The sequence below is a fragment of the Cryptomeria japonica genome, chromosome 2 (assembly GCF_030272615.1).
Source record: "Cryptomeria japonica chromosome 2, Sugi_1.0, whole genome shotgun sequence".
Classification (NCBI taxonomy): domain Eukaryota; kingdom Viridiplantae; phylum Streptophyta; class Pinopsida; order Cupressales; family Cupressaceae; genus Cryptomeria; species Cryptomeria japonica.
The window spans coordinates 535995036-536016302 of NC_081406.1; the positions used below are offsets into that span (position 1 = coordinate 535995036).

Below are 21267 nucleotides of genomic sequence, written 5' to 3' on the forward strand. Positions count from 1 at the left end.
TATTTTTGTGACTTGACAAACTATATCGAAACTTAACAAAGTTAGCAAAACTAAGAATCTTGTCACCTGTTTGCCTTTACTTCTTTCTGCATTGTTGCAAGGTTCACGAAATTGTGAACCATGTGATACAACATGTCCTATTGAGGATTTGGGAAGTTTGCAAACCTACAAACTTCTTGATACCTTAAACTCAAACGCTTAGGAAATATTCTTATACAAATTATGATTTTGACGTTTGGGTGAATATTCTAAGGGTAAAACAACAATACTTAGAGAAACAACATAACATAAAACCCATGGATAATCTCTCAGATCGGACATAAGCAATGGGCCATAACAGGGCAAAGGAAACAAAGGGACAAAGACCAATACTTAACCATTTTTTTCAATTCAAGGAGCCTACAAATACTAGCACCAACAAGGTGAACAATAGCCGTCCAGATCAGAGGATAGCGTTGTTCCATTTTTGATTGCTGAGGTGAATTGATTGTTGGGTTCATTCAGTTGTTTGTAACCTAAAAGGTGCATAAGTACGCACATTGTGCATTTGCAGGTATCCATCTGTATCTTCTTCACTCAGGCTTCAATCACTTTAAATTAAGGGATGCTGTATGCATTACAAGCTGCATTTAGGAGATAGTACGAAATAGTTTTGAATCAGTTCAAGAGCATAAGAGAGAAAGAAGGATAATTGTATGTGTTAACATGATCACCCTATTCTTGATAGCTGTGGAGAACAGTGGCTTATAATCTTGCTGATTTCTGTTGACCTAAGGAAGCATGACTTGTTTCTGAGCTGGAGTTTTACTAAATTGGATTTCTCCACTCCATATATCCTGTGTCCCTTTTATTGTGTTGTGTTTCTTACTTTCTTTTTTATTCATTTCCCTCTTACTGATTGCATTTTTACCATGTCATAACCCCACGTTTTTTGTAATTAATAAATAAAAAACATTCCTAACCCCATTATTATTGTAACCTAATCTGAGATGACTCCTTGTTTATTTTAATATAAACGTTCATATTTCAATTATTAATATTAAACTGTTAAAGCCGCTTTACCATAAAATGTTATTAAATTGAATAAACATAAAATAGATATATTGATATATAATATAATATTATATTTACCATATAATGTGTTATTCAATAAATATAAAATATAACATAAATTATCAAAAATACATTATAATTATTATTTTTGAATAATATCATATTTCATAGAACCGATACAAAATATAACACACACAATATAAATTATTTCTAATATCAATATACTATAATTGACGCACTCCTTAAACTACACTAAGAAAGGGCGTATTACCTCTAATGAACGCCTTGTATGAAATGCGGTGAATAAAAGACTAAGGCGCTGAGAGGTAGTGCGGGTCAACCAGGGAGCGATGACTCCAACAGTCACCACATTCACCTTCTCCCTCAGCGGCCACGTCCCCTGGATGGACCCGCTCCAACACATCCCCCCGCCGGTATTAAAGTACACACCGTGAGGAAGAAAGAGGGGGGCAGCGTGGGAAGGGATAGCGGCAAGGAAAAGAGGTAGCAAGGGACGCAGTTAAGAACACTTACCCACTATTGTTTACTCTGCAGCAAGGTTTACATAAATCACGTATGCGTACAGATACATGTAGATAGATATTCATTCAATGCATTGGTACATTAATATATGTAGTTATTAATTCAATATGTTTACATATACATAGATGTGGCTAAAATACATTTGTATATAAATTGAGATTAATATAATGGATATTAATATAATACATTAATACATAAAAATATATATATATCAATATGTGTATACATATGGGTATACAATGCGTATGAATGAACCTCCATATGCTCAATTAACTAATGAATGAATTGCAACTACAAATTCAGAATAAATGGCATTGTTCAATTAAGAGAATAGTAGGAATGGGTAAGACATTAAAATAATGATAAATGAATCAATTGCATATCCAAGTCCAGTGAGACATGTCGAGAATAGAGTAACAAGGATAGCAGGAACTAGGCCTCTGTCAGGTAGGCCACCCACTGCGGATGACTTAAGGTCTGCCGTCGGTTGGGCCAAGGGGGAGTGTACCGCTCTTGGGCCTGACAAGCGCTACGGGCATCCTATTGCATCTAGTCCTCTTAATCTCATTAGGAACTAAATATGGAATTGACTTATTGATAACCAAGTAACCTTAAAGAGAATTTGCTAACTATACTCTAGATCAATCATTCATATCGCAAACAAATGTTGAATTGCATTGTTTATATGTTTTTTATAGATTGCGGATTTTTGGGACATTACATACCACATCGTTATAATTCCATGATAAGCTGTTTTCAAAAATAGCTCTTGGTTTGTTAAAGCATCAACATACTTATTTTGTCACATTGTTGAATTTGTAGATTGGAAAAATCACACATTGGTAGTAACACAATGATGTCTGAAATATGACTATAGCATTGTGGGAGTTATTTAAGCATGTACAGATTCCAAATTAAATGAAAGATATAGATGGTGTTCTACCCATATGAAACTTGGTGTTCATTTTACTGTTTTGTCCATTTTGTTGTTAGTTAGTCACCATTTCTGTGTCACTCCTAAGTTGGTTGCTATCTTTCCCTCACCAAGTTGCCAAATCATCATGTTGTGGTCTTTTTTTTTAACTATCAAATCTTATAGGATGATCAAGGTTGCAGCTGTTTCAAGATGAAATAATGATGAGGTTCAAGATTGATGATGGCTGCAGTAAAGTAAGCAATGTGGAAATGAATAAGGCATGAAGCTTGGAAAGGAAATGGTGACAGTGAATACAATTTCCGCCTGTTTCTCCCCAAATTGATAAAAATGGCAAACATGTTACTGAATCCCACCAATGGAGTCAAGGTGCGCATTCTGGATGCCCAACCCAATCATTTCTTTGCCATTGCACTTCTTCATTGGCTTTTCCATTAGTATTTTCTGCCAAGTAATCAAAGTTTGGTTTGAGTTGCCCAGGCACCCCCGTTCAAACCAACTTTTTTATCTAAACCGACTTTTTACAATTTCTTTCTTTCCACTGAGCATTAAGTCAAACAGTTCACATGAACATCATTTGCAGCTTTCTGTTTGTCTTCGTGTGTTGATGATTTTGTAAGTTCTTGTCACTTTGCTCGTTATTATTTCAATTGAAATTAGATAATAGTATCTATAGCTGCTTCAATGTTTCAGATCACACTCTGTTCTGTGATCCATTATCAGGATGTTTAGAGAATGCCAGGATCACAGAGTGTGATCCGAAACCTTGATGCAAAAAAAGTCACACAATCAAATCCAGAAGCAGCTATAGATATTATTATGGATTGTGGAAATCTGATTATTTTAAACTAGATAATAGTGTTTTGTCATTAACTTCCAGATTTGCATAGAGAACTAACAACATAAACAGTGACAGGGGAATGTAATAGCTATTGACATCTATATCATATGAAATGCAATATAATCATCTGCTGGAAAGTACAGAGATGAGATAAACATTTCTGACCTTTCTATTTATATGAAAAACCTTGCACAAATCTGAAATACAGTCTACAATAAAGTTAACTACTTGCTGGATCAGTGTATAGATAAGAACAGCAGCTAATACCAATAATATTTGCACAGCTTCATATACAGATTTTTTTACATTTGAACAGCGGTAAAGAAGTTAATATTTCACTCAGGAACCACCATGACCCAGAAGCTAGAAATTCAATGACTGAGAACCAAAACGTGAGGCAGAATACTCTGAAATGCAGCTCCAGAAAAGTCTGAAATTTGCCCAGCAGAAAATTAAACAACTCAAACTGCCCAGCTAAAGAAAATAATGCCTCACACCACCCAACTGATGTGTACAAATCTGCAATAATATTGCTGATAGCCCTACGCCTTGGGCACACATAATCTTACACCAAGGGAAAATACTAAATGTCTTTACATCAATACTTTCAAAACTTCATTGAGAATCACCTCTCCATTCACAATAAATCATCCATCAAGAGATTGGATTAATTCATACAATGCAAATTGAGAATCTAAAATTTGTCTTTAAATAAAGACTTCACAAATTTCTACCAAACTTCAACCATTTAAATCCAAAGAAAATGTGTAAATCCTGTTTTTGCTCAAATGCAAACCCTGTCTGGATTCACCTCCAAATTTGTACCAAGAACAAGGGTTTTCACCCCTGCTCAACACCTTTAGCACCCCGTTGATCCCTGTGGTGGAACCGCTTTGGTGAAGACAAAGTGTTTTCAACATTCGTCCTCAACTCCCGTAAACCATTGAGGTTTTTGCCCCTATTCAACACCTTTAGCACCCCATCAATCCATGTGTTGACCTAAATGGTGAAGACACGGTTTTTATCCTCGACTCTAGTCAACCATTGGGGTTTTTGCCCCGCTGATCTTTGCAAAGAAATAAACAAGCTTATGAATTCTTCTGTATGTATCAAATGAGACCCTTAGCCTTCTTCTATAATCATCTTGGGAACTTTCCAGAAAGTGCAATACAAAATCACTTTATAATTTAGTTCAGCCTTATATCCCCGAAAAGTGATTTCTTCAAATATTAATTATTCTTAGCACTTTAGGCACAAGGTTGAGCATCCAACATTTAAAACTTTCCATTCTCTTTCCAACAAGCTATTATACTAAGGTACCCGATAAATTAATGGCAACCTTAGTAAAATTAACTAAATACAGCTCAAAATTGCATGCAAATTGCGAAAATGGTCGAAAAGCATCGAAATCAAAAATTGACTGCACAAGAGCTAAGTTGTTGATACAGGCACAAGAATGTGAATGAGTACAAGATATGAGTACACCAGTACAACAATTTTTTCCCCTTGGGTATGGTATGTTTGGGTATGATATATATATATATACAAAAAACTTAAACCAATATACATAACTTATATTTCTCAACCTGCCAATATACAAAATTTAAAGAAATATACAGAATTCCAACAGGAGGTAATATTTTGGGATTTTCCAAGTGAAGGTTAGAGACACTACCCAACGGACCAACAACCATCCAGCTGTACCATCACCTCCTACAACCTATCCCATTTCAAAAAAGCTCTAGATTAATTTCCTTTTTATGGCAGCTTAAAAAATCCAAACATTTTGCCATTGAAAAAAGCCAATATAAATTTGATATAGGAGGTTGACAAACAAAAGTTTTGTAAATTTGATATTTGGGTGTACCCATACGCAAACCAGGACTGGGACATACCAAGTAGGGGTGTGGGATAGATTCAGTAATGTCCCATTTTAGGCTAAGTCAAGAAAGCCAGGACAATTACTCCAACTTCTCCTTTCTATTATGTCAATTGAATACTATTTAAGCAAGTGATGGAAGATAAATCAAGATCAACTGCAATACCTGATATAATCAATATAAATGTGTGCAATTTGATGTAGCAACAGCAGTGTCTGATATGATTGTTATGAAATATACTATGTAAATGTCATATTATCACTTATAGTGATATGTAATATCCGATATATACTTTGATTATGAAATCGATATTTATTGCTTTCAACAATGGCTGCAATATCTAATCAATTTGATTATTTATGTTACAACTGATGAGAGGATATCGCCAAGAGGGATGTCAATTGCTATGTCTGATCTTCCTTTATAGTATATGCAATAGAGTAAGATGTTGCTTATAGCAACAAGGTTGCTATTTCTGATATGAAATTAGATAGGTGCAATGTAGGAAGTGTTGATCGCTTTGGAAGGGAAATACTTGCTGATGCTGTTTCTGATTTGGAATATAGATCATGCAAAGTTTATGGTGCTGTGTCAGACGTGAATACTGCTCCGTTACATGCACATGATTTGGGCCTTCGACCTTGCTCACTTTGAGCTCTTTCAAACTGGAATTAAAAAGAAAAAGATATATACACTATTCGATGCCTGATTGATTATATCTTGCAATATGAGAGGATATCGCCAAGAGGGATGTCAATTGCTATGTCTGATCTTCCTTTATAGTATATGCAATAGAGTAATATGTTGCTTATAGCAACAAGGTTGCTATTTCTGATATGAAATTAGATAGGTGCAATGTAGGAAGTGTTGATCGCTTTGGAAGGAAAATACTTGCTGATGCTGTTTCTGATTTGGAATATAGATCATGCAAAGTTTATGGTGCTGTTTCAGACATGAATACTGCTCCGTTACATGCACATGATTTGGACCTTTGACCTTGCTCACTTTGAGCTCTTCCAAACTGGAATTAAAAAGAAAAAGATATATACACTATTCGATGCCTGATTGATTATATCTTGCAATATGAGTGGATCGCACCCCTTCATAATTGATGAGACATAATTCTCCATAGTCGAACTTCTTCATAACTATCAGTTTACTTGATCAAGGAAACATAATCGCTGTCATCAACAGATCTTGTAACCGTTTGCCTTTGTTGCTATAATACGTGCCTTATCAATATACACTGGATAATGCTCCATATGTTATTAACAGAATCATCATCTTAGCACCTCTATACTTGATCAGTGCCTTCTCAATACGAATTGCTATTCTCCAATTAATATTGATTTTCATCATCAATCGAGGCTTGTTTGGATGCCGTAGTCGGTCTACTTGTAATCATATTTGGTTTGCATATTACTTCATCCGGATTAAGAGAATCTATATCCATCATTGGTAGTGTTCACCATTGATACTAACATAATCGCTGTTTACTATCATTAATCAATGCATCGATATCATTGCTTCCCTTCATTGCATATACCTTAATCGATCATCAATCCCTACCATATAATGCTTGGTGTCTTCAAAAATAATCATTATATCCTCATGGGCTGTTAATACTTGATTGTCGATCTTCTCTAGTTCCGATTGATACTTACATGATGCAGAATCATGATAGACCAGATGCTCGTAATGTTGTCATCAAATTATGTTGATGCTTTATGATCAATTAGCTCTTATAATGTCAATTGTCTTCAAATAGAACCGAGATGCCATGCTGATCGTCTTCATAGTGATCGGTTGTTTGACATACATTATCTATCACAAAGGTGATTACAAAATTCGTGATGCATCCTCATATGATGTCTTGAACATGACAATCATGTTGTCTCCTTGATGAAGGTGTTGATGGTGGTACTGATCACTTGTTGCTTATGATCCTATTTGGAGAGTGTTGGTTGAAAATTTTGCACACCTAAGGGATGTGCAAAATTGTGGTTTCAGCCACAATGTGTGAGTTTAATACTCTCCTAATTTAGGGAAGGCTCCCCCTTATCTAATAACTAATTTAATCTAATATGGGTAGTGTTGTGACCATTTCACACATCGCCCCATTTGAAATGGGGACCCCCTCTTTTTTGCTCGTTTTTGCTCGCCTTTCGCTTTGCTTTTTAGGGTTTTGGTAGTTCGTCAGTTGTCTGGATTTAGGGTCAAGCCTTAGGGTTTCCGTTACTATCTTTTCAGGCCAGAGTCCAGTCAGTCTTGAGAGCTTTTTAAGCTTCCTTTTGTAGGATGCAATTTTGAATGGAATGAATTCGCCAGAATGGTCTATTTTCAATTGGAATTTTGAGTGCAGAGTCTTAATTTGTCTAAGTGTTGATGAAAATGTGAATTTTATTCAATTGAGTAATTTTGACCTAAATTTTGAGTTTTTTGATATTTGATCCTGGGCATGGGAATGATTTGTTTTTGCCTTGTGAAGTGATTAAACTTGTGAAATCATGATATTTTGGCCTGTAGGAGCAAAATCGCTCCTGTCCCTCAGTGAAGGACCGGAGCTCGTTTTCAAAAATCTTACTATCTCTGTAGGATCAAGATGATTTTCGAATGGAAGTAGTAAAGAAAGGCATGATCTTTCCGTTGAATATAAATTGAAGAATTTCACGAACACAGAAATGCCTCAGGAAGCAAAATCGCTCCTGTCCCTCAGTGAAGGACCGGAGCTTAAAATCAAACATCACCTCGTCCTTGCAGGATTTTAACAACTTGACGATTTGGAGAGATCCAAGGGAGTGCATTTTACCAGATGAATATAATTTGAAGGCACAAACATGAAAAAAAGTGGACCAGAATGCCAAGATCGCTCCTGTCCCTCAGTCAGGGACCAGGGCGAAATCCATTGTAGCTCCTGTCCCTCTCCCAGGGACCAGAGCGAAATTCTTCATAAGGCATGTCTTAGGCAAAGATCAAGCAAGTTTTATGTTTGAAGGCAAGAAAGGAGGTGAATTGAACTCGTTGAAGACAAATTGAAGATTACCAAACATCTACAAGGGACCCAAATGCCCAAGTTCGCTCCTGTCCCTCAGTCAGGGACCAGAGCGATTTTTACCTTAGACAAATTTCTTGCCAAGTAAGAGCAAATTCCAAGGCATGGATGAGTGAAACGGAGCACTACAAGACCATTGAAGATAATTTTTGAAGTTAGCAAAGTGAGATGAAGCGTACAAGAGCAAGATCGCTCCTGTCCCTCAGTCAGGGACCAGGGCGATATGATGGTTATATTGCCTTTCCTCCAAGTTCAAGACACTCCAAGGCGAAGTACAAGGTGGTGAGGACGTTTTAAGGCATCTCAATGAAGAACGAAGTATCCAAAGTCGCCAATGTTGAAGGAATTACACCAAGACACCCAGTTCGCTCCTGTCCCTCAAGCAGGGACCAGAGCGAAATTTTCATAAAGGCCTAGATTTTGAAAGTTTAACAAGTATTAAGCGACCAAGAAGGATCAAAGGACTTCATTTTACACGATGAAAGTAATGGCAAGTTGTTAAAAGCAAGCATGAGCCCAGGACATTGAAGTTCGCTCCTGTCCCTCACCAAGGGACCAGGGCGATATTTGCTAAAACAATTGTTATCCTTCGAAGATCATGTCAAAACAAAGTTGCAAAGGGTTTAAAACGTCGTTTGAAAGGTAATGAACGAGGAGTTAAAATCAAGAACGAAGAATTTCAAGTAAGAACGTAGGGTTCGCTCCTATCCCTCATCAAGGGACCAGGGCGATATCACATCTAAAGGACATTCATTTTCAAAGTCAAGTCACTCAAGTTCGAAATCCCTTGCAAAAACGCCAGTTTCAACGTAAGGATGGAGATTTTAAACGTCCAAAGCACGAGAACCAAGACCAAGTTGATATTTCGCTCCTGTCCCTCAGTCAGGGACCAGGGCGATGAGGTTTGTACTTTTCACCTTCGAATTTTGGCGCTAACAAACATTTTTTAATTTATATTAAATGCTAAATTCGATAAATTAAAAAATTCAATTAAAATAGCATTTAAAATTTGCGCAAGATATTAATTAATTATTTTTGCCTTGTAAAAAAATCGAATTTGTTAAATTAAAAAACAAAGGCATTTAATAATTAATTATTAATTAATTAAAAATCAAATGGAGCGCTTGGATTGAAAGGTCGGCCTTATTATTTATTTAAAAATCGTTTTAATTACCTTATTTTTACCAAGTCGGCCTCAAGGTAATTGTGGTGTGAGCGCTTATAAAGGGTGGTGAAGATTTTCATTTTCACATTATCACTTTATCATCCACATTCAAGTGCGATTTGGAGTATCCAAAGGTGGTGCGAAATTATCATTCAAGAGGAGGTGCGAGTGGTGTTCAAGGTGCGAATTTCATCAAAGGAAGGCGTAAACATCATCTAAGGAGTGCGAACGTGAAGTTTGAATTAAGGCGAAAGACATTGAAGAATACGTCAAAGACTCCAAGGGTGGCGAAGTTGATAAGAAGGACGTTTGTTTGAAGATCACGTTGAAGGCTTCTAACATTAATTTTGCCTAGGCGAATTCCATTTGTTTTGCATTCTAGAGTTAGCTCTCAAGTGAGGTATGGCGATATGGTTTTATCGTTTTAATTTTGAATTGTTGATCGTCATAGCTTAAATTTTGAATTTTGAAATTTTTGAATTCCACTAGCTCAATCGTTTTTTTTTTAGGAAATGATAACTCAAAGACTTATCATGATGTTTCCTAAAATTTACTCTCTAATTTATGATATATATTGCAAGATCTAGTACTTATTATGAAATGTTGTATAGGTATGGCGACCCCAAAGGCGGGAGCATCCACCAGTCGTCCAGCTCTCATGAAGGAAGATCAAAGGACCGAAGAAGTGGAGACCAAGATCGTGTCTAAGTGGAGCAACATTGGAGATACCAACTTGGGTAACTTTAGCACGAAGAAGTTTCGAGAGGTCCCTTACATTGGCAAGCCATCACCTGTCGCCCGGAGAATAATCGAGAGTGGCATCATTAAGGCGGCCGGCTTTCCTCCAGCTGTTCAATGCCATGAGTTGATGATCGAGTGTGCTCGTCATTATGATCCTCAGTCTAGAACGATCGTGTCCAATGAAGGAAACACTTTGGCCTATCTTTCAGAGGAAGCTATAAGTGAAGCTTTCCATCTTCCAGAGCACAGAGACATGATATACAAGAGCATAGAAGGAGCCAGGTCAATGTACGAGGATGATCCAGAGGCTTGTCTAAGCATAATTAACAAGAGCTGGTTACTCAAGAGCCGTCCTCGCCTGAGCAAGATCCCGAACACACCGCACAGGATTGATTTCCAGGAGGAGTACAGAGATTTGATCACAATGCTCAACCGAGTTACAGGAGCCCCTCACGCCTTCTATTTTGAGAAGTGGATGTTCTACTTCATCCAGGTGATCGTTCAAGGGAAAGGAACAATTCATTGGGCTAGAATGATTAGCCATTGCTTGGACGTACAATTGAGGAGACTCAAGGCTACCAAGTCCTTCCACATGAGTTCATACGTCATCTATGCCTTGATCAGGAGCTTCGAGTATGCAGGACTACCTCACAGAGGAGTGATTGGAAGAGGACCCGGCGAGGTCAGAGTTTGTGATTCCTATGTCCACTTGCATCATCCGCCAGGAAGCAACTACAAGCTAGTTAATGATACCTTCACGATGAACATCACAAGGACGTTGCAAGGTGGGATTCACAACAGATTATCTCAGGATGCACAGGAATTAATAAAGAGGTATGGTGCTTGGTTTATTCAATTTCCGAAGTTTACTTATATCAGAGTACATGGATGTCCTTTACCTCCATACATGTTGCCGAGATATCCAACAGACAGAATTGTGTTACTTGAAGTAACAAGACAGTTGGCAGCCTATGCGAAGGCATTCAGACACAGACATGGGAATGGAGTTCCGGTACCTATCATTTTGGGCAATTCAGTTGAGGTATGTCCTAATGCTTTAGCTATGGATGACGCAGAGAAGGAGTTAGCCTTGTATTCTTTTTTATCCTTTGCTTTGAGAGAAAGCTTTGATCCACATAGACATTTAGAGGAGACAGTCGGTAGGAAGTTTAAGCATGAGTACCAAATTGAAGATTTTATGATGAATCTCTTAGATGATCTTGAAGTGAAACGAAAAATGCATTCTAGATTGCCTTTGGATTTCATCAGGAAATGCAGGATTTATAGAGTGGCCGACCAAGCTCAGGACAGTGGCAGACATATCCAGTCATCCTATGATCGAGAGAGTAAATCAGTAAGGTTAGATTGGAATGAGCCCAAGGTCGTGGATTTAGATACTTTGATGGCTCCAGTCTTGTCTTGTACTCGCAGATGGGTTGACGTACAGCATCAGAAGTTGAGAGAGCAAGGCATAACTATGACTTTCACTTTGGAAGAGAAACCAGCCGAAGGTGGAGCTAGTGTAAGCGAAGGCAATCCTAATCCTAGAAATTCAGGTGAAGGTAACCTTCGAAGTGCAAGTGAAGGCAATCTCCATCCAAGAGGTTCGAAGAGGAAAGAAAGACCAGAAAAGAGGGAATCTTCCAAGAAGAAGCAAGGGGCCAACCGAGATCGTTCATCCGGTACTTCTTCTAGACCAGAGAAGAGAACACTTCAAGCGGAAGAATCCATGGAGTCGATGGTACAGAACGATAGGCAGGAAGAAGGACAAGCACCGCAAAGGTCACCAGATGGATCTCTCCAGGATTATGAGCTAGATGAAGATAAAGAAGATAACGAAGTAACATCTCCTCCCAGAGAAGAAGAAGTAGTGCATAAGGAAATTCAGGTTCAGGAGACAAGATCGGCCATCCCAGATTGGTTGAAGGAAAGATTAACCAAGGTGATCGTGATAGAGGACGAAGATAATATAATCGATTTAGAGAGCCTTGTTGGACGTTCACACGAAGTAACAGAGAAGAGAAAGGCTACCAAGATGTCCAATATGATTCGAGATGAGACTGGATCCAGAAAACTGCAAATAGCTACACCGGCAGTAGACAAATATGAAGGTGAGATCCTAGCAAAGGAATATGATATACAGACTTTTGAGTTAGGACCATCCACAGCAGAGCAGACACTAGATGATGCCACCGATTCATTTGAGGCATTGAAAGACAAGCTTAGAGAAGAAATGGAGAAGAATAGAAAGCTTGAGAGAGAGAGAGGTGCATGGAGGACATATTTCAGTCATCTCAATGAACCTTTGGGACGTCAGGATCCAGCTAGATCACCAGTGCAGGCACTTCCACTTCAATCAATTAATGAGGCAGAAAGAATCAGGAATATGGTCCAGCGTACGAGTACTTGGATGGATAAATCTCATACAGTTGCCGTAGAATTTGTAACAAGGATGATGAAGACTATTCATCAAGCTATCCAGGTTCTTGAGATAATCCACAATTTGATGATAACAGTAGCCGCATTTGCTCATACCAAAGATGTTATCATTCCTGTCTTGAAAGTAATTAGACACACATCAAGGAAGGTCTTAGCGCAAGAAAAGATCATGGATGGAGGATCTCATAGTTTGCTTCAGTGGTCAACCTTACTCCATATGAAGAATGTTTTCTTTGAGGACATCAGTACTAGATGTAGCCAAGTTGAGGAGGTGATCAATCCGATCCAAGACAGAGTATTTGAGGTACTTCGTACCATTCTTGCCAGAAGGATCGAGGTCGAGACAGATGTGGATATGCAAGAATTGGAGGATAGAATCAAGGTCATCTTTTGTAAGGACGCTAATGTCACAAACGAGCAATATGATCAGATGTTTGCCACCATGCTCCTAATTGAAAGAACAAAGGAACTTGAATCTACTTGGGACGCAGCTCTTCTAGATGCATTCGATCAGGTCATCCACTTGGAAGAAAGTATGAAGAATCTTCCCGAGATTCCAATTGCTGAGATTGAAGGAATCGTATCAAGATTCATTGCATATGCTAAAAAGGAACATTGGAAAGCGAATAAGATTCTAGATGTGAGGTTGTTATAGATGACATGGCACCTTAATTGTCGTTGGTTTATGTCTCCTAGGTTTTTGTGCCGAATTTAATATTTGGCTATGCATTTAATATTGTTCAGTAAAAAGGAGGCCATTTGTAACAAACCCTAATTAGGGTTTAGGTGTCATGATCTTGACCGTTGATCTGCTTTCAATCTGGACCATTCATTGTAATTGAGGATGCTATTTATACCCTCATTTTCATTTCATTTGTAAGAGAGATAGTTAAGAGATTAGAGAGAGAGTTTGATGTATTAGAGAGATTAGAGTTTAGAAGCAATTTATTTTTGTAACAAGATTGAGTTTGAGGAAAGGAATTCAAGCAATTGTTGTACATGATGACTTTGAAATCAATGAAATATTGAAGTTATGGTGTTTTGTTGCAACTTTCTTGGTTATCTTCATGGTTGTTCAATTCATTTGAATCATGCTCAATCAAAGTAGTGTGTTAATTTGAAGGACATAGTGTGAGACTTGATCTTTGGTAGGATTCGTAATCCAAACCACTAGCTTCTTGCTGATTGTAGGAACGCCTTGCGTGGTCAACTGGAGATATTTGAATCACTTAACCTTCAATCATTATTGTATCTTGGATATGTACCTTCGTGGTAGTGTCTTTGATCTTTGATGCGTTGAAAATCATTTGTTACCTTAGAAGATCGCATCAATTTCAATTGAGTTGTTATTTTATGGCGAAATTGAAGTTGGTAGAATCTTGCCAAGTCTTGTCCACATGAAGTCATTCTTAGGGTTAGATTAGATTAGACCTCTTGCAAACCCTATCCTTCTGTTATTTTTTGAAAAGCTTCTTTAGTTTAGTAAGACTTTCGGAGTGTAAGGCCCCTTAAGAATACAGCAAATCACATCATACCGCTGGAGCTTATCCACACATAGAGACCCTACTAACCAGAACATTGGAGTCATCCTAACTGATCCTTCATGCGAATCTTCAGCAGTTAGAGACTTTATTCAAGAGAGGATAAGATGCCTTTAGGTATTTTATTCTGTGTATGATGGTGTACAAAATACACGTCAACAGGTAGGACAACAATTTTTCCTCTTCTTTCAAGAAAGACCATACTCTTTTCTCTTCACAAAAAAGTAAAGTACTAACAGTTATAAAAAAATAATTACTACTTTTTTTAAAGCAAAACGGAGAGAGGAAATGAAGTTTCCTGAAAGCACAAAGACTTCCGTCACATCCTCCGAGACAGAAAAACGACAACAAGCACAAAGTCTTGAATATCTGAAATCCTATCTAACCTTTTATAGTGATAACTTAAGAACAAAGTACAGTGTATAGCAGCGCAAAGTCTGCAAATATGATGCACCTTAAAACCACTTTAGATGGGAATTACTACAAGCACAAAGTCTTGCAACTCTTCTCTAGTCACAAACTAAACTAATTCCATCTTCAATATCTGCAGCACAAAGTCTGCAAGTATTTAGAGTGAAGCTCTTCTCAATAGCCTTCTACAATTCAAGTAAGCACAAAGAACTACCCCAATATGACACAAAAACACAATGGGAACAAAGTAAGATTTCAACACAAAGTCTGAAATCCCACACTCATTTTTATTACTCAAAAGAGAACAATTTACAACTATAAAGTTCAAAGTCTTTATGAGTACAAACTTCTGCAGAATTTACTTGCTTGCAAAAAAGATAAGAAATACAATAGACCCTCTCCAGTATATATAGGAGAGGAACCTTGAGAAAAAAGGTGGGAGGATCCTAACTAACTTGAGAAATTCTCTCAACCACCGTGGCTTATTCCAACTACAGTCCTAATCTAACTTAACTTGTAGTTGCTTCACATGTAATTACATTTTACAAAAATGCAAGTAAAAGTGACACTTGCAATTACAAAACTTGTTTTTACATCTATGTGTCTGAAGACACGACTCTAACTACATCATCCTTTGTCTGCGATTATCTTCATGATGCTTCAGGATTTTAGAACTTGAAGTATTCAGGATTAGTGAAGACATCTCGAACACTTGAAGTATTTAGGATTAGTGAAGACATCTCGAACCGGAACAGGAATTTGCATCCTTAATGATCTTTGTGTCCTTGGCCAACGAACTTCAACCTTATCACAGGCTTGGGGTAGTGTTGACGTGTCTGAAATCGCATTGCTGCAAACTTCATACGGCCAACGCAGAATAGAATAGCTGACTGATTATCCTACTCTCTCTTGAGATAAGGAAGTCTCTAATGCTGTTTTCTAAGTTTGATCAAAGGAGACTACCTCAAGGTTTCTTTTGTCAGGTCTTGACTGCGGGATCTCTCAGTGGCTTTATGTGTTTATGCTGGAAACACAAGGGGGCTTACGTTTGATTGGTAATTTCATATGCGAATTCCCAGGGACCTCTTTTGGTTTTCTTTCAGGTGATGTTGATTTATTTGAAGCTGATTTAGCAAGACTGGATTTCTAAAAAAAGGATAAAATTGGGAGGAAAGAAAGGAAGGGTAGCGAGAGAGAACAGTAAATATTAACTAGGACAACAGATTTACCCAAGCAGACAGACACCTCCAGGAAACCAGGTTAAGCATCATCAGTCATTCAGACACAATGTTTGCATAAACTTAGTGCAATCTTCAAAGGAGAAACCAGATTTTCATATTACCAAATACAATATTAGAACTTCTATATTCATGATACGTGTACTTTTGATAATCGAACTGAATCATAAAATAGCCCAGATTAACCATGCAGAAAGGAAAAAAAGCAATCAGCTATCCTCTAATGGTATGGACTGTGGAGATTCTATTAGATGCTTGGTAAGAACTGCTGTGTAAAATGAACAGACATAATTAAAAGCTTTCTAATTTAAATGAAGAAGGAGACCATGCACTCACAAGGAAATTTGAAGGTAATTTCAATCCATTGTATTAATTCCTGCAAAATTTCTTCAGAGCTTTCGCAACAATTCAAGAACTTCCTCTTAAATGAGGGAAAACCAGTCCCCTTAAATAGGTTTCCAAAAATGGATGAATGGCCAAGATCTAATCTAAACAAGTGGCCCAGATTCATCCTTACAAAAAGAGGGACCCACACTCATAAATAGGGAGATAAATATCTACAACTACTCAAAAGGAGCAATAACTACCAAAGGATAATTACAACTTTGAAATAATCCAAAAAGGGGAGGTGCACAAAAAACTTTACAATATGTTGACCAAAAGTCAACTGTCACCCTTTTGGGACAAAAGTGCACTTTTTAAGACTTGGAGGGAAAAAAGCATTTTTGAGAAACTGCTTTCTCTATTCTGGTTTCACATTCCTTTTGCAGAAACTGGTCTTCGCCATGCAGGTATTCTCGCCATAAATCACGACCTGCTGCTCGTTCCTCGCGGACATATTCCTGAAACTTGATGCATAATTGGAAGAGGGGATTAAAAGGTGGCATGGGAGGGTGGCGAATTTTGTATTGCATGCCTTCGAGATACTGGTCCACGTGCCTTAAACCGTCCTTCCAGCTGGAGCGATTACGCTCGAAGCATAATATGTCTGAATGGAACTGACCAGCAAAACTTAAGTCTTCAATGGAATAAGAAGCCTTATCTGCTCCCAATCTTCCCTCCCAATCCGGCCAGATTACACTGTCGGACAGGTCATTTATCCACCCCGAAACCATTGATCGGAGGATGGTCTTGCCTAGTTCTTGCATGTTCCCCAGAATCGCCTCACACGCGTCATTTTCTTTGTCAATAATTTCCTGGGCATCGTTCTTCATGGTGACGGTCCAATACCATTCCTTGAGAACACTGATGCTATGGGGACTCAAGATGTCAGGCAGTGTGGGAATTTGTGTATGTGTCCAGAAAAGAGCTCTTAGGAGGGGAAGGGTAGAGGCCGCTACTTCATGCATGTGGAGGGATTCTCTCTTTACTTCTAACAACCTGACGAGAGTGAGCTCTCGATGGAGAGCCATTTCCTTTACTTCTTTGAGGATCTGTTCTCCCTTTTTCTTGATGTCTTGCACCCATTCCTTAACGGCCTTTGCGGTATCCCGGATTCCTTCAAATTCAGTTGTGGTCCTCTGCGCCAATGCCATTGGGGGAATATGGGATTCAGAGGGGTTGTGTAGTGGCCGTAGGAGCTTATCGATGTATCCCTCGGCTTGTTCAGCACGGGCCCGATACATGTCCTTTTCAGCCGTGATTTCCTCGAGCTGTCTGAGTATGTTTTGCACCGAGTCCTTAAATTCCTCCTTTTCTTGCTCTTTTGTAGCTCGTCCGATGGGGATAGTCGTAATGCTATAATCTGCCAGGGTTATTTGATCTGCTAGCTTGTTTACGGGCGGGGTAGCAATATGAAGAGTGCGGTTCCTTTGCCCATCCTTGGTTATCTTAGAGTATGTTCTCGGTTTCTTCTTCCCTTTTGCTTTTGTTTGATCCATTCGTGAGAAGATGTCTTCAAGGTCGATGGGCGCCTTGGTGGCGGCCCTACGCTGAGCTCTGGCGATCAGCCACTCTTGAGGCACCGTCTGGGTTGAGGATAGGGTTAAGTTAGCACCTTGTGCTCCCATACTTTCAACTGGTTGATCACAAATTAACAGCTGTCCCGCCATCGGAGGGGTGGAAGAAGGAGGAAGCTCTTTGTTTGCATCTGAGTTCTCCCCTATCTCACTGAATAATTGTCTGATATCTTCCTGTGATGGTGGCTCCTTGGTTCCCTCGAGCTCATGGATCTCGTCTGTTCTTTGTTCCCCTTCGACAGTTGAGTCGTCCTTGGCTGCATGGAGGAGTAGTAATTCATGGCGGCTCTGCTGGGTAGGTTCATGCACTTCGATCCCCTGGGTGGATGGGATTTCTCCTTCCTCTATCTGGGCACCCGGCTTAGTCGGATTGGGGCCCTTTTGCTCGGTGTCCGGCATATCTGGAGCAGGAGGATCATTGGCTTGGAATGCCTCTATGTCGCTCTGGGAAGGCGGAGCAGGTATGCAATCCAAATCTATGGCACCATCGGGCGAACTGGGGTCTGAAGATGAAGTGGTCTCTGGCCTTCTTATGGGAATCTTCTCCCTCCTTGTTCTCTTGGACGTCCGAGTCCCTCTGCAAGCCTTAGTTTTCTTCCTTTTCTCTGGTTTTTCAGCTGATGTCCTTTCATCTTCGGAAGACTGAGAGTCGAAATTGCCCATCAGATGGTAAGTAAACTGGACCCCTTCATGGACTAGCCTCTCGATCTGGTGTTGTAACCATTGATCTGTGTATCTTGCCGGGGCTGCCATGACTGCTTCGAAATCCGTGATTGGGTCTTGAGACCAATCAACGCCTGGCAAGAGATGCCTCACTGCTTCGAATTCCCGGACTTGGAGACAATTCCCCGAGTCTGTGAGCTGATCCGGGACCCGACGGTACTCAAAGAGTCGCATTTGCTGCACACTCAATCTAGAATATTCCCGTCGCCTGACTTCGTAGTCATCGAAGCAATTTTTCCAGTAATCTTCAATTGACTCCTTTGCTCTGTAGCGCCTACCGTAAGCTCTCTTTGCCAAATTGTCATGATCGAAACATTTTCTTGGGAAATGTTCCTGTAGGCCATAAGAGGCTAGCTCTGCAAGGGACTCTTCTGCTAGGGTGGGAGTTCTCAATTGGACATCATGGTTGCCTATGATCATTGGAAATGCGAATCCAGCCTGCTTGCTTTCTCGTAATAATATGCCGGCAGGGCGTGATTGCCTTGCCACTTCCATGAGGACTACTTTATCGGTTGGGTACCGCGGAAGTCGAAGGGGGGCACCTTCGAAGCCAGCAATTCGGATGTAGGAGAATCTTGGGAACTGAATAAACCAGGCCCCATACCTCTGCACTAAAATGGTAGCTTGCTCCGAGAGCCTTATGTGTAACCCTCCCTGCATTAGCCTGACTAGGCGCATTGTGAAGGCGTCGTTGACACGTTCGTACTGTCCAACCGCGTAAGCCGGGCTGCTCTTTTCCCTTTGAGCTATATCCTGGTAGTGCAGCTGCGGGTAGCAATCATAAACCTTTACCTGACCAGGCCCATTCCCGATCTCACCTTTCATTATTAATCCTGGCAGTGGCTGGTTCTTTGCGAACATATAGACCAAATAGGAGGTCATGGTGAAATACTTCTTTGTCTCAAGATCAATCAGCTGAGCGTGGATGTTATCACTTATGATCTGAGCCCAGTCAAACTTAGACTTTCCGGCAAAGACCTGTTCTGTAAAATAGAACATCCATTCTTCAAAGTAGTTGGACTTAGGGAGTCCCATGACTCGGCTAAGTAAGGTGACCATATCACCATGTTCATTATGAAAGTCACTTCTGGGGGTCTTTTTCACAATCCTGGTGCTTGAAGGCCTTTTTTCTTTGAACCATTCTTCGTTAATTAGTGCCCTGCATCGAGCTGGGTTCATATCATATGCCCCCTGTGCCTCGTCCATTGTTGTAGCTATGGGATTATTTGGAAAGGGGATATCAAATGCATCGCCGATAGCCTCAGGGGAGAAGTCGGCAATAGTGATATCTTCCAGAAGCACTAATCTGGACTTTGGCTCGTAATGCCGAGCAGCTTCCACTACTAATTCATAGTTCTGGATTGCTGGAGGAAAACCTGCTGCTTGGGCGATGCCACTTTCCAGCATTTGCCTAGGCCTGCCATATGCATTGGGTGAGAAGACCCGATCCCTGAAATCCTGAATATCAATGTGGCCAAGGTCGGTGTCACCAATGTTGTCCCAGATACTCTGGACCTTTGACTCTCTTAACCCTCCCCTCTGATACTGATACTTCATTCTTTCAACTTTCCGTGGGATGTCTGATTTGGATGCTCGTGAGGTTTCTGCTGCAGCGGGTGTTTTTGATGATTCTGCCGCTGATTTAGGCATTTATCCTGCACAGCCAGACACGGATTACAAGGTGACACGAGAATGACGATGCGGGTTAGATAATAACAGAAGTGTTTCAACAGACCGAGATTAGTTTAAATATCACTCTGGGCTAACAATCTGATTAACTTCTACAGCATCATATTCCTGAAGATTTATGACTAAGCATTCTTACTCTCGAATTTTTTGGATTAGTTTTAACAAAGGCAAAACATGAGAATTTTGAAAAGAGATGCAGTTTCCGGTCGAACCTCGGGTATGAATCCTAAATTTTGGATGTTCGAATGACGGAGATGCAGACTCTAAGCATTTCAAATTTTGCGTATTTTGCCTATTTGATTCATACATTTTAAATGACCGTACGCGATAAGGCGTACTTACCTGATTGGAGCGAATGATAGGTGATTGCCCGACCTTGGTGCGCGGGGCGAGCGGATGATCCTGCAAAATTTGAATCCCAACGGTTATCCTTCCTGTTTAAATTTTCGCGGTTTGGAGGATGAAAGAGGATTTATCAATTTCACATGGTTCTGTGCCTAGCAACCTGAATTTTAAATGGTTGATGGGAGGATGATGCGGTGTCTTACCTCCTTGTTTTCGGATTTAAGAGTTCTTTCAAATTTTGAATCGCATTCTTTGAATTTTGACAAATTGGAGGCTTCTTGATTTAGCCTTCGCGGACTTCGGACCTGGGGTAAGGGGTGTGGTTTGCGCTGTCAAAACTGTGCCTTCTACGCTAAAACTTCACTTTCTTTTAGGACTTCGTTTTCTGCGTTTTCTGCTTGCCCTGGCCTTGTGTTACAAACTGTGCCTTCGCGTGCCAAAGTTCGGATCTTTAGCCCGAAGAGGAGATGCGTTGGATTTTAAACTCGGCTTTGCCCTCGTTTTGGTTCGGACCTAAAGTCCGAAATGCGATCGCACAGTGTTAATTTCCTCGACTTTCGCCGGCACTCGAGGCTTAGGGTCCGAAAACGATAATCGCGCCCTGTTTGGTTTTTAAACTTTCACTTTGCCCTTTCGGAGCTTAGGGTCCGAAATGCGGTGTTCGCACAATGCTTTAACTTTTAAAACTTCACTTTGCCTTTTTCGGAGCTTAGG

General features: G+C 39.7%; 1 protein-coding gene across 10 annotated transcripts in view; it reads right to left on the reverse strand.

Moving 5' to 3' along the window:
• The window catches only part of LOC131066764 (uncharacterized), a 196802-nt gene that overhangs the window by 34170 nt on the left and 141365 nt on the right, over nt 1-21267 (reverse strand). The window lies entirely within an intron of this gene.